This window comes from Solea solea, chromosome 12, assembly GCF_958295425.1.
Source record: "Solea solea chromosome 12, fSolSol10.1, whole genome shotgun sequence".
Classification (NCBI taxonomy): domain Eukaryota; kingdom Metazoa; phylum Chordata; class Actinopteri; order Pleuronectiformes; family Soleidae; genus Solea; species Solea solea.
Genome location: NC_081145.1, coordinates 19,155,174 through 19,166,665, shown reverse-complemented (window position 1 = coordinate 19,166,665; position 11,492 = coordinate 19,155,174). Strand labels below are relative to the sequence as shown.

The 11,492-nt window shown below is 36.9% G+C and overlaps 1 long non-coding RNA gene across 5 annotated transcripts in view; it reads right to left on the bottom strand.

Moving 5' to 3' along the window:
• Nucleotides 1–623: 623 nt before the first annotated feature.
• LOC131469451 (uncharacterized) overlaps nt 624–11,492 on the bottom strand; it is a 32,128-nt gene continuing 21,259 nt past the window's right edge. For all 5 annotated transcript variants that reach the window (XR_009241800.1, XR_009241799.1, XR_009241803.1 and 2 more), the window contains 3 exons: nt 7,643–7,746; nt 3,655–3,762; nt 624–1,396 (listed from right to left, as the gene is read on the bottom strand). This is a non-coding gene — a long non-coding RNA (uncharacterized LOC131469451). The remainder of the gene's footprint in view (nt 1,397–3,654; nt 3,763–7,642; nt 7,747–11,492) is intronic.

The following is an 11,492-nucleotide window of genomic DNA, read 5'->3' as shown; positions in this document are numbered from 1 at the left end:
GCCTGCGATTCGCGCATTTGCGTGTCAATCAAAGCCGGAGCTTCCCCCATTCATTCGACTTTCTGTATGAAGGGAGACCGCGGTGAGGAGCGATTGGGCAGATATTACGGCAGCTGCCATCCGCAGTCTGCCATTGGCTTTCGCCAGAACAGGTTTGTCGGTTTCAGTCAGGATTATGAAACCCTCTAAACCCACGCTTGAGAGAAAAAACACTGCCCATACCACTTTATGAATGAAAGGATGCTCTCATTGGTGAAAAATGTGCGCGTCCTCCCGCCTCTCGGAGATCGTTTGGCTACAGTGATGTCAGTCTGTGAGACCAGCCTGCTCCCACCTAGACATGAGTCACTCTTCTATTTTAAGTATTCACACTGCAGCACACTGCTGACAACCACTGGCTAATGTACACCAATGCGTATTTGTGCGCGGATTCACTCAGTGTTGCGCCATTTATCCCCGAAATGCTTTTCTTTTGCAGCATGCCCAAGCACAGGAGGAAAAACTACAATCCCCAGTCTCTCCCCAGTCCGATTTTTAGAATCTCGCGAGATTGCCTATTTCATAGTAAGTCACCTTTCCCAAACATTGAGGTGCGTGTTACATAAAACACAGAGACAGACGTGTGGATTTCCAGGGTTTTATTTCACTGATTGTTTTTAAAAATGTGTCAAAAATAAACATAAAGAGTGTTGCAGCAAAATCCACTGTTTACACTCCAGCTGCAAGTGTGTGTGTGTGTGTGTGCTCTGTTCCCCTCTCCGACCCACAGACGCTGTTTGCAGCAGCAGCAGCAGCAGCATTCCTGAAGACTCCGCCATGCTCCCCCTCTCTGGCTCCCTCTCTTTCTTTCTCTCTCTCACACACACACCAAGTTAACATGGATTTCTGACAAACCGAGGCTGTGTGACACAAAGCAAAGACTGTCATGTACTCAGCAGAGAGCACAGAGTATAAAACTAAGTCCACATGGAGACAGTCTTCATGCAGCTGCTGGTATTCTCTGACACAAGTGGAGGGATCGAAGTGGCACCGAGAGGAAGCAGCAGCAGCAAGTTGTGCAACAATTTTAAACAGAATTAAATTAAATTAAATTAAATTAAATTAAATGTGTGAGTCACTCGTTTAGAGTTTACAATGTACAGGGTAAAATTAATTTACATGATGTACTTTTTCACAAAACAAACTTTATAAACAATAAATATTTTTGTAATCTCAAATGTTTGCACCTAAAATTTACATTCATTTTAATGAAAAAAAAAAAAAAAAAACAACAACAACAAACTTTTGTCATATTACAGGCAGTTGTTTCAATGTAACACACACACACACACACACACACAGACCTATCGGATGTTTGGTGAGTCCACCTTCACGTGGACCCCTCACAGCCCTGCAGCTGGACACAACAAGAGGAAATGTTGATTTAGTCATACACAATTATCTGTGAAAATCTGCACACATGTCTGTGTAATCTGCACCGGACACGCAGAAGAAGAATCTAACCGTCAAAGCTTGACAGTACACTACATTTTATCTGTGTGTGTGTGTGTGTGTGTGTGTGTGTGTGTGACTGTTTAAGTTATAAAACATACCACAATGTTTGTTTCTGTTTTACACACTTTACAAGGCACACAGTAACACCACCCAACTACAGCTTTCACACTTTTCAAGTTTTTGATTTTGTATTTACCTTTTTTTTTACCACTCCCAGTATCGATAGTCCTGAGTACACACACACACTCTTCCTCCTGTCAGTCCAATCCATGTCTGTAGCTCAATGTATTTTATTTAAAATTTAAAAAGTAAAGGAACTCTAGAGCACAGCACTTTTTTAACATGCATATTTTAAAGAGCAGTGGATGAATCAGAAGAGGGGGAGACACACACACACACACACACACACACACACTCGACTGTCTCCACTGATTTCAGCAATGTGTGATGTTCATACACAGACTTTGCCACAGTTCGGGAGTTTCTCTGACTTTTCTGTGTTGCTGTCCACCACCGTAGTGCTGAAACGCCTTTCAGGACCACAGAAGCGGACAGTGACAGAGAAAAATAATCCTAAAGATTTTTTTTGTTTTTAAATGAAAATGAGTGACATCTGCACAAGCGTCAGACACACACACACACTCTCCTGCCCTGTCCTGAACACACAACTGTCCACCTCACAGTGAATAGTCTGGGTTTACATTATACTATACATCGTTATTGTCTGGCACAACGTGCTCCTATCTTTACACAGCCGAATCCAAACAACTTCAATGCAGAAAATACAAGCACAACTCCCATTTTACACATCCACAGAGTTTACAAGGGATAAAAGACAAACTCAATCTGAGTTTCCGTATAAAGTCACCAATCAAATTCATATTTTCTGAACTATAAGGCAGGACAGTGACTCATATTCAAAAGCATCACAAGTTTGACTAACACATGTTAAGTGAAACCTGCCAATTAAATTATGTGTACATTGTTTTTTGTTCTTCTTGGTTTTATTCTCATAAACATACGCACTTATATTATGTTGCATTTCAATTCCACTATTTTTCAAAAATTACTGACAGTATTGACACGAGAGCCAATGTCAGTTTAAGACAGCTACCATTACAGCAACATATGACATCACATAGGCTGTAATTTGAAAATGTCTGAATGTATAAAATGCAGGTAAACTCTACTTAAATTATTTGAAGAGCAGAAATTGCCCACATAATTTTAAAAAAAAATGTTGGTCTTGAAACATAGGCTTGATATATGATGATGTATTAATCCAGTGAGAAAACAAATAAAATAATTCACTGAAAAAAACATTTAATCCCATATTGTTAAAAAGTTAACACAGAAAAAAACACACACACACTCGGCCTCACTTTAATCTAGAAGAGCAGCATGCCTCTCTTTCTCTCTCTCACACACACACACCCAGGTTTGCGCAGCTATTTCCCTGGTGACACTGCATTGAATTCCATTCATATAGACAGCCTAAACAATGATTATCCATACCCTTAACCCTAATCACTTATTTCTAACTCTAACCTTAACCCAACTACTATTCAAATCTGAGCACTTAAATTTAACCAGTTCCTCAGAAATGAGGTTCTGCCTCACGAGGACCAGGTTTTGTCTCCATGAGGACTACTGGTCCTGACAAGGTCAGTGTTTATGCCAGAAAATGTCCTGAAAAGGCAACCGACACACACACACACACACACACACACTACAAGCAAAGAATCAAAATCATTTTACATTTTAAGATCAGATGTAATGTTTCTTTACATATTCCGATCATCACATCACAATCAAATCAAGGTAACACACAGACACACGGACACACACACACACACACACAGTCAGAACCCTCTTTAAAAACTGAATCAAAAATGTAATATTTGAACTTTTTAGCTTTTAGCATTTTTTTTAGCATTTTTATTCCACTAGTTTTTGAAAGATGTGCTAATGTCAATTTGTGTAGCAGCTATCATTGCAGCAACATATGACATCATATAGGCTGACATTTGAAAAATGTTTACATGTATAAAATGCTGGTGAAACTACATTTTATTCAGCAAAAGAAAATATTTTAAGAGCAGAAATTACCCACAATTAAAAAAATAAAAAAATAAAAAAAATGTTGGACTTGAAACATACTGTATAGGCTTGATGTATATTTTTGAGTTCTCTCGTCATCGCCTGAATGTGAGTGTCCTCCATGTGCAGCAGTCTTCTGTCACATCATCATCCACCTCATCTATTGATCTTGTGAGAAAACAAACACAAGAAATCACTTAATTTATTTTGACATTTAATCCCATATTGTTAAAAAAGTTAACACACAGACACTTTAAGCAGCACAGCATGTCTCTCTCTCTCTCTCTCTCACACACACACACGCACATTTGCGCAGCTTTTTGTCTGATTCTGCACTGAATTCTATTCATTGAGACACCCTCAACAATGCATTACCCTTACCCTTAACCATAACCACTTAATGTCTAACCCTCATCTGTCTAAGCCTTAAAGTCAACCAGTTCCGCAGTAATGCTTCTACCTCAAAAAGGTTCTGACTCATGTGGACCAGGTTTTGGTCTCCATGAGTACTACTGGTGCTGACAAGGTCAGCGTTTATGACAGAAAAGGTCCTAAAAAACCAAGCGCACACACCCACACACACACACACACATACAGAGTAATATTTGTAGTCATTAGAAGTACATCTTTAATAAAAAAAACCCTAACATATCTACTGTAAATCCATCTATAACATTTTAAAATAAAAATCTCTTTCTCAACTGCTTCGTATGAAAAGTTCAGCAAAAATAGAATAGCAGTATGACATGAAGCTAAACAAAATGATTTGTTTGAATGTTTAAAACAAGAATCAAGACGCTTTACATTAAATTGAAGGCATTAGGATCTGCTCTCTTTATCTCTCTCCCTCTCTCTCTCTCTCTCTCTCTCACACACACACACACACACAGGGAGAGAGCGAGAGAGAGAGAGTGTGTAATGTAAACTATATTTTGAGAGTGAAAATATCTTGGGAATCTTACAAACTGTTTAAAATTAAACGTATTGAAATATACTTTAACATTTGTGTTCACTATTGTGTCACATTTCCTGTCATTTCCCACTCTATAATATTTTATTCTACATTTAAGATGAAATTATGTGGGAGCATTTAATTATCCCCTCATTGTGCTTCTGATAAAGAATCTTTAAAATGGTGGCTATCACGCTGATACACCAGGCATGGTCGAGGCTGTACTGAACACACTGATGTTGGTCTAACATTTGTCTTCATGTGGATACTGAATATGAGCCAGTCGACGTGATGTGTCTTTAAAGTCACTATTCTGCAAAAATCCAGATACGTTTATGTTAAATCTTTGTTTCAAATCAGAGTTTGTGCTTCTTCTGATTGCATCACTGGTGTGAATGAACATTTTGAGAGGTGGCACCAAAATAATCTAAAGGTGCTAATTTATTAGGCATATTTTTTTCTTTTAACCAAAACTAATGCAGTCAACTCCAACAGTCCTGCGATACATTTCCTTCCTTCCTCCTTGAAATGTTCACATTTTGTTCAAACAGACACAGAGTCATTGATTAAAGTTGATTATTTTCAAAGAATGTGTTTTTTGTGTTGCTGTTGAATGACACTGTTGTGCTCACATGTCCTGTACTATAGAGCAGAGGTCTCAAACTCACGGCCCGTAAGCCACATGCGGCCCTCCAGTCAATTTTATGCGGCCCACCCCTTAATATCAAGTTTCAGTGGAGTTATTTCTGTATGTTTTTTCTTGTAATAGATAGATTTTGCATCATACATTGTTAATGTACTATATTTATTATTCTATATCAACACAGACACTTTTATTTTGAAATATCTATCACTGCAATATTGGGATATAAGTGCACCCCCACTCAATAGTATTTTTCACCTGACTGGCCCCCGACTGATCAGACTTAAAGCTCAGTGGCCATCATTATCAAACGTAAAAAAGTCTTGGAGATGGAGAGTTTGAGTCTCTAAGAAATAAATGTATCTGTCCATCCTATTTTGATAACATGATCACAAAACTTGAGTATTTTAAATACCTGTTGATGAAACTTGACAATAATCTATTTTTATAGGGTCTGTTCTTACTCTTAAGCTTTGCAGATCAGCTGCGTTAACCATTACCAGAAACCAGATTCAAAGCAATCAGCAGCTTTAATTACAAAATGCTAATACTCAGACTGTCGAAAACTTGTGGTGAACTCAATTTTCACAATTCAATCATTATTTAGACTATATGTTTTTCTACCAAGTTGTAGTTTTAAAACAGAGGCACTTTAAAGGTTTTTATGCACCAAACTCACAACATCTCAGATTTCATGGGAGTGAATGCCACCCTATGAACAATTACTTTAAATCCCTTTAAAGGCACAGATAAAGTTGTATGTGACTTTGTGTCGTTGCTGTGAACCAACCTGAGTCACAAAGGCTTGTGTAGCTGGGTCAATCATTTTTTGGTTTATGCTGTGTTTAATTTGATATGTTTTTTGGATGAACTTCTTCAAATCTTGCAATTCAAGACTTTACTGACTGCACCTGGGTTACCTAAACCTGTACCTAAAATTGTTTGTGATAGTTACATTTCTTCATGAGTTCCTATTTTACGTGCTGCAGTGGCACAGGCTGAGGGTTCCGGGTCTTAACCCAAAGCACCATGGATGCTGAGAGGGGCACAGAGAGATTCTCTCTAAACTCTTGTGTCTCGTGTCTGGTGTGGCTGATTCCATGGATAGGCAATTACCGAAACTTTGAAGTCTGCTACGCTTGCTATCACTGATAAAATGGCTACTGATTGGTACACGCAAAAAAACTGTTCACCTAATAGAAATGATTACCTGTTCAAGTCTATTATATCTGAACATTACTTTATCTCAACAGCCTTAGACAGCCTTTTTTTACGCCAAGAAAACTGAAGTTTGTAAACTGCTCATCCTCCTGCACCAAACTCCATAGAGAAAATTCGGCATTTTTAGCTCATGGGGACAAGTGCTGCTCGTCCACTTCTACCTCATTTGGTCAGAGTTGGTGTCACTTAGTGCAATCCAAGCAAAGTATTTCAGTCACCCAAGACACAAATTACTTTATAAATATTTGAACTTATTGATGGAAGCAGCAGTGGATCAACAACGACAGTGTGCCGTGATGTAAAATCACTCATTTTCTTAAAGGACTTTGGTGTGTGAAGTCTGTGGTTTTTACAAAGCAAAACAAACTTCAGTTTCCAGTCCAAAAATGTATATCTAATTAATGGAGAACGTGGCATATTCTATTATAAAGATATTACAGACTAAATAAAGTGCATATTTCGTTAGAAGAGCCTTTTGTTAGACAGGAAACTATATTAAAAACCAGTGTCCCCACTGGCATCCATGTTTTCAGTGAAAACGAGCCTCCGTGTCTCAGGCTGGTTTTCAGTGACAGCAGCGCATGCTCAGCACTCAGCCAACAATGTGTTAGTACCTCTTACAACCAGACTTTTTAAAAACCCCAACTGTCACTTTAAGGTCCCACCATAATGGTCCTGCACGCTGGTTATATAACCATTGAGCTAGATCAAGAAAATCCACAAGAACAATTATATCAACCAGTGGAGCAGTCAATAAATGTCAGTGGGATTGTGCTTTTTTTTTTGTGTGCCATGCACTCTTTCTACAAAACCCTCGGCAACTAGTGAATGAATAAAGCAGCGCTATTTAACAAATGTATCTGTAACTGTGATGAGTCGAGGCAGTTACTTCATCTGCTGCTTATTAAAAAGACACATCTCCTCTTGTCTCTTTATTTATTTTCTCTTTTTTAATCCAAAAAATAGTTATAAACAGAATACAGGGTCAATGTCAATGTTTAAGAAATGTTTACTGGACTTAATTAACCCTTATAATTATAGAGGATTTTTCATATTGTTTTTGTGATTTACGATTTTTCATCAGGTTTTTTTTACTGTAAAAAAAGAGGGTGAAGAGAAAATGGGTACGGACATATTTAGTTTTTGTGTTAAACGATAAAGGTTCATTCCCACAAGGAATTTCACTCACTCATATGCTACTCGATCAGTACACAAAAGTCACAATAATTTACCTTCTCATTTACCTTCCCTTGATCTTCCCTAGACATTCCCTAGATTTTGAGTTGCTGTTTTGCAGTATTCTGGGTTATTTCCTCTCACCATCATCATTTTGGTCCTGTAAATACACAAAATCAGAGATTCAGGTTAAAACAACAACACCAATTTCATGGCATGAATGCACAATATAGGACAATTCATGATACAAATAATCCTTGATTGTTGCATAGAGAACAAAGAGATCTGTGTTTTGATATCACGTTATCATGAAAACATGGCTTGTGTAAACACAGCAGATGTGATAGAATATAGATTGAGTACTAAATATGTGTGTAAGCAACATTTGTTTCTATTTCTCGAGTCACTGAATAAATTAAATCATATGTATAAGCTAATTTAGTTGTTGTTTTTTACACCTTTTCATGTGCTATTATTTACTACATTTTTGATTCTGTTTTATTTCTGTGTTTTTATTATTATTGTGGATTATACATCATTCCACAAGAAAACAAGTGTTTACTTTAAGTTTCTGAATATTGTTACTACATTATCACAGTATATATTACAGTAATATCATTTTAATGTTGTTTTTTTCTCTAGACCCTCTTGACCAGACGAGACAGGTGATTTGACATGTGAGACCCCTGGTTTAGCATGTGCATGGAGGTGGGACAGTAGTGAACAGAAAACCAGTGAGTGTGAGTTCAGGTAACAAGGAAAGAAGTTCTTTTTTTGGGAGCACAACTGTGGGTGTCCTGCGTTTATCAGCCCCTCTGGTCCACAGCACAGCCTGCTCACAGTCACATGTCACGCACTCTCAAATAAATATTAACGCATGAGGAAAATAACAGACAATACACAGCATATGTCAAACAATCACATACTTTGACATCCTCACACACACAAAGTTACATTTATGAAGGTTTTAGCCTGTATGTATTTTATTTTAAGGCAGATTGGATTTCTCTTGAGGATGTGAACAGATCAACTTCATTATCTAATAAAAAAAAAAGACAATTTTTCAAACTGTGAATTGTCTAAAATTAGAGCAATTTTAATTTCTGAGCTTGTGATTTGAGCCTCTTCAGTACAAGGTTTTCCCGAACAAACAGCCAGTGCGGAGTGTGCTGCCTCTGCCTCTGTGGAGCTCTGTGCCTTCAGCTGTTAGTCAGCCATTTTCTGCTTCTGACATGATGAGGCTTCACCGAGGCTTGTACAAAAACAGGGCTTCATGTAACCTTTAAACAACACTACAAACACCAGGCACACGACGATGTGCTACAAAACAACACTCGTGTCACTGAAAGAGATTTTCATCAGTCTGTTTCCCCTTTAGCAGATGCCTGACTGCCATTCCACTAAGTGGGCACAACAAAATGGTTGACGTGCATCTTCAAGGATTGGTCTCATCCTTTCAAATAAGTGTGTTGGAGGTAAAAATGAAAAGGTAGAGAATGTAATTTTCCCTGGATTTGTAAACCATACTATATAGCTGTGTTTCAGATGACGGAAGCTTTTTTTAGTCACACAAGGACATCACTGGATATTTAAACATTTTTAAGAGCCTGTCGGCACCTGAGCTACTCAAACCTTTTTGGACAGTGAGAGAAAAAAGTAGTAAAAAAGTATTTTGACTTGTTCTTTCTTTGATTTCACAGGACACATTACACATACTTAAGAAAGGTATGCTTTAATATGACAAAGAATTGAAATCATTGTGGCAACACACTGTTATCTGAATGAACACATCACACCATCCATCACATTTAAGCTTACTTCATGAATGTAATAAGTAACGCTAACAATAGTGACATAAAATAAATGATTTAGGGGGTTGAAAAAGTGCTTTTTCTGTTTTCTATTTATATTTTCTTATTTAGGAAAAGTAATCATGTTAAAATATGTATCTTCTATTGTATGTATATAACATACTTCCCACAGTCAATCTTATGTGACAGGATTTTCTTGACTGAAATAAAAGTATTTCAAAGTTTGATCTACAATGCCAACGCTGAATGAAACTGGTGACAATGCCAGTGAAACCAGTGAAACCAGTGAAACCAGAATGTCACCCCATCCATCACCCACTCATCCCCACCCTGACCCCACTGCCTAAACAGAAACAAACACACACACACATCCACATCCACACACACACCCACTGAATCCAAGCACTCATTGTTAACAGACTTGCATGAGAGTGTGAAGACAGAAAAGTCAGTGGGTGAGCTCATGTGAGTGACAGTGCATGTTAAGAGACTGTACATTCACACGACATTTTATGTTTTATTATGAACCTGTTATTTATGATGCAGAGAATAAACAATCTGGTGTGTGTGTGTTCATTTGCAAAAAAGTTTGACTCCAACCAAATGAAGTCACACTCAGATCTTTTGTTTATACAGATTTAATTAAATCTAACCACTGGCTATATTTCACTTAGATATTTACCTTCTATAAAAGGGCAAATCTTCCCGCTTCTCCTGTGTCAGTGAGGAAAAGTACTTGAATAATACATAAAAACAAAATAGATCACAATTTACCTTTCTGTTATTTTAAAGACAATAAAATGTGTCTTTATGCTCTGATGTGTGTGTGTCCATGACATTGTACATTTGAAGAAAAACAGATTGAACACACACACACACACACACATTCACAGTTTATGCAAGTTGCAATGTTTTTACATGAAGCTGTTAGTGTTAGATATAAGATGAGAATTGTGGTTAGGTGAAGATTAGGGTAAGGTATTAACTTGCTATGGTTGAGGTTAAGGATTAGGTTTTGGTCATTTTCATACACATGTAAATGAAGTTGCACCTTAAACTTGATGCCACATTTAATTAAAAATTTTAATTAAACAGTGAATTTAATCCTGCTGAAACACATACAAATACTCAATAAATCCAAACCAAATTAAGATACTGTGGATCAACACACATTCTGAATCTGGTGGAAATAATCTTTTTTTTTTGTTTGTTTCATTTTTGCTTTGTTGCTGCTGCATGTGAAAACTCTGCACAACTGTTTTGATTCCAGCTGCAACATAAACGTCTGTGTTTTGCCTCCTTTTTAGTGACGGTGGCAAAACCTAATAAATTAAATGTGAATTATTTTAATTTGTCTATGTACATTTATTTTTCTGCTTTGTGTATTTTTCTCTCTGAACATCTACTCTCAACTTTTCAAGTTCTTTGTATATATTCTGCGAGGATGCATGAGAACGTCCTGTAAAACACATCAAATCTGTTAAAATGAAGCAGAAAATCCTTCAACATGAACGTGCTCTAGTTTTGGGTTTTGTGTGACACTCTCACAGTGGGCAACAAATCACTTAGAGGCAGGACACAACTTAAAATCCTGCAATTGTCTTTATTTATCATTATATTTTGTCAGTATATTAGTGTGCGCGAAACACTAAGTATAGAATGATGGTAAATGGAAGTGGTCTGGTGTCTGGCAAATATAAGTATAAATGAAGATAGAATATTTTAGTATAAATAAATCTGTTGTTTCTGGGTTTATTTCTGTGACATTATTAGCAGCCAACAACAAAGATGAAACCCACTGACATAATATGTCATCACAGAGGGGAAATATAAGGTTTCTCTTCTAGAGTCTTGTAAAGTAAATTCGATTCTCTTAAAAAAAGAGATTAGACACAAAAGCTTCAATCTACTTTAAATCACGTGATAATAATAGTATTAGTAAGAACTTAATTGATCTAGCATCCTTCTGAACAAAGTTATAATGTCTTAAAAATAAAAGAACCGTAATAAATGTAATAAAAGCCAAAACATGAGAATATAAAAAGAACTTTCAAGTCTATACCAAATATAAAACAAAATGATAAAAGTGAGTTAA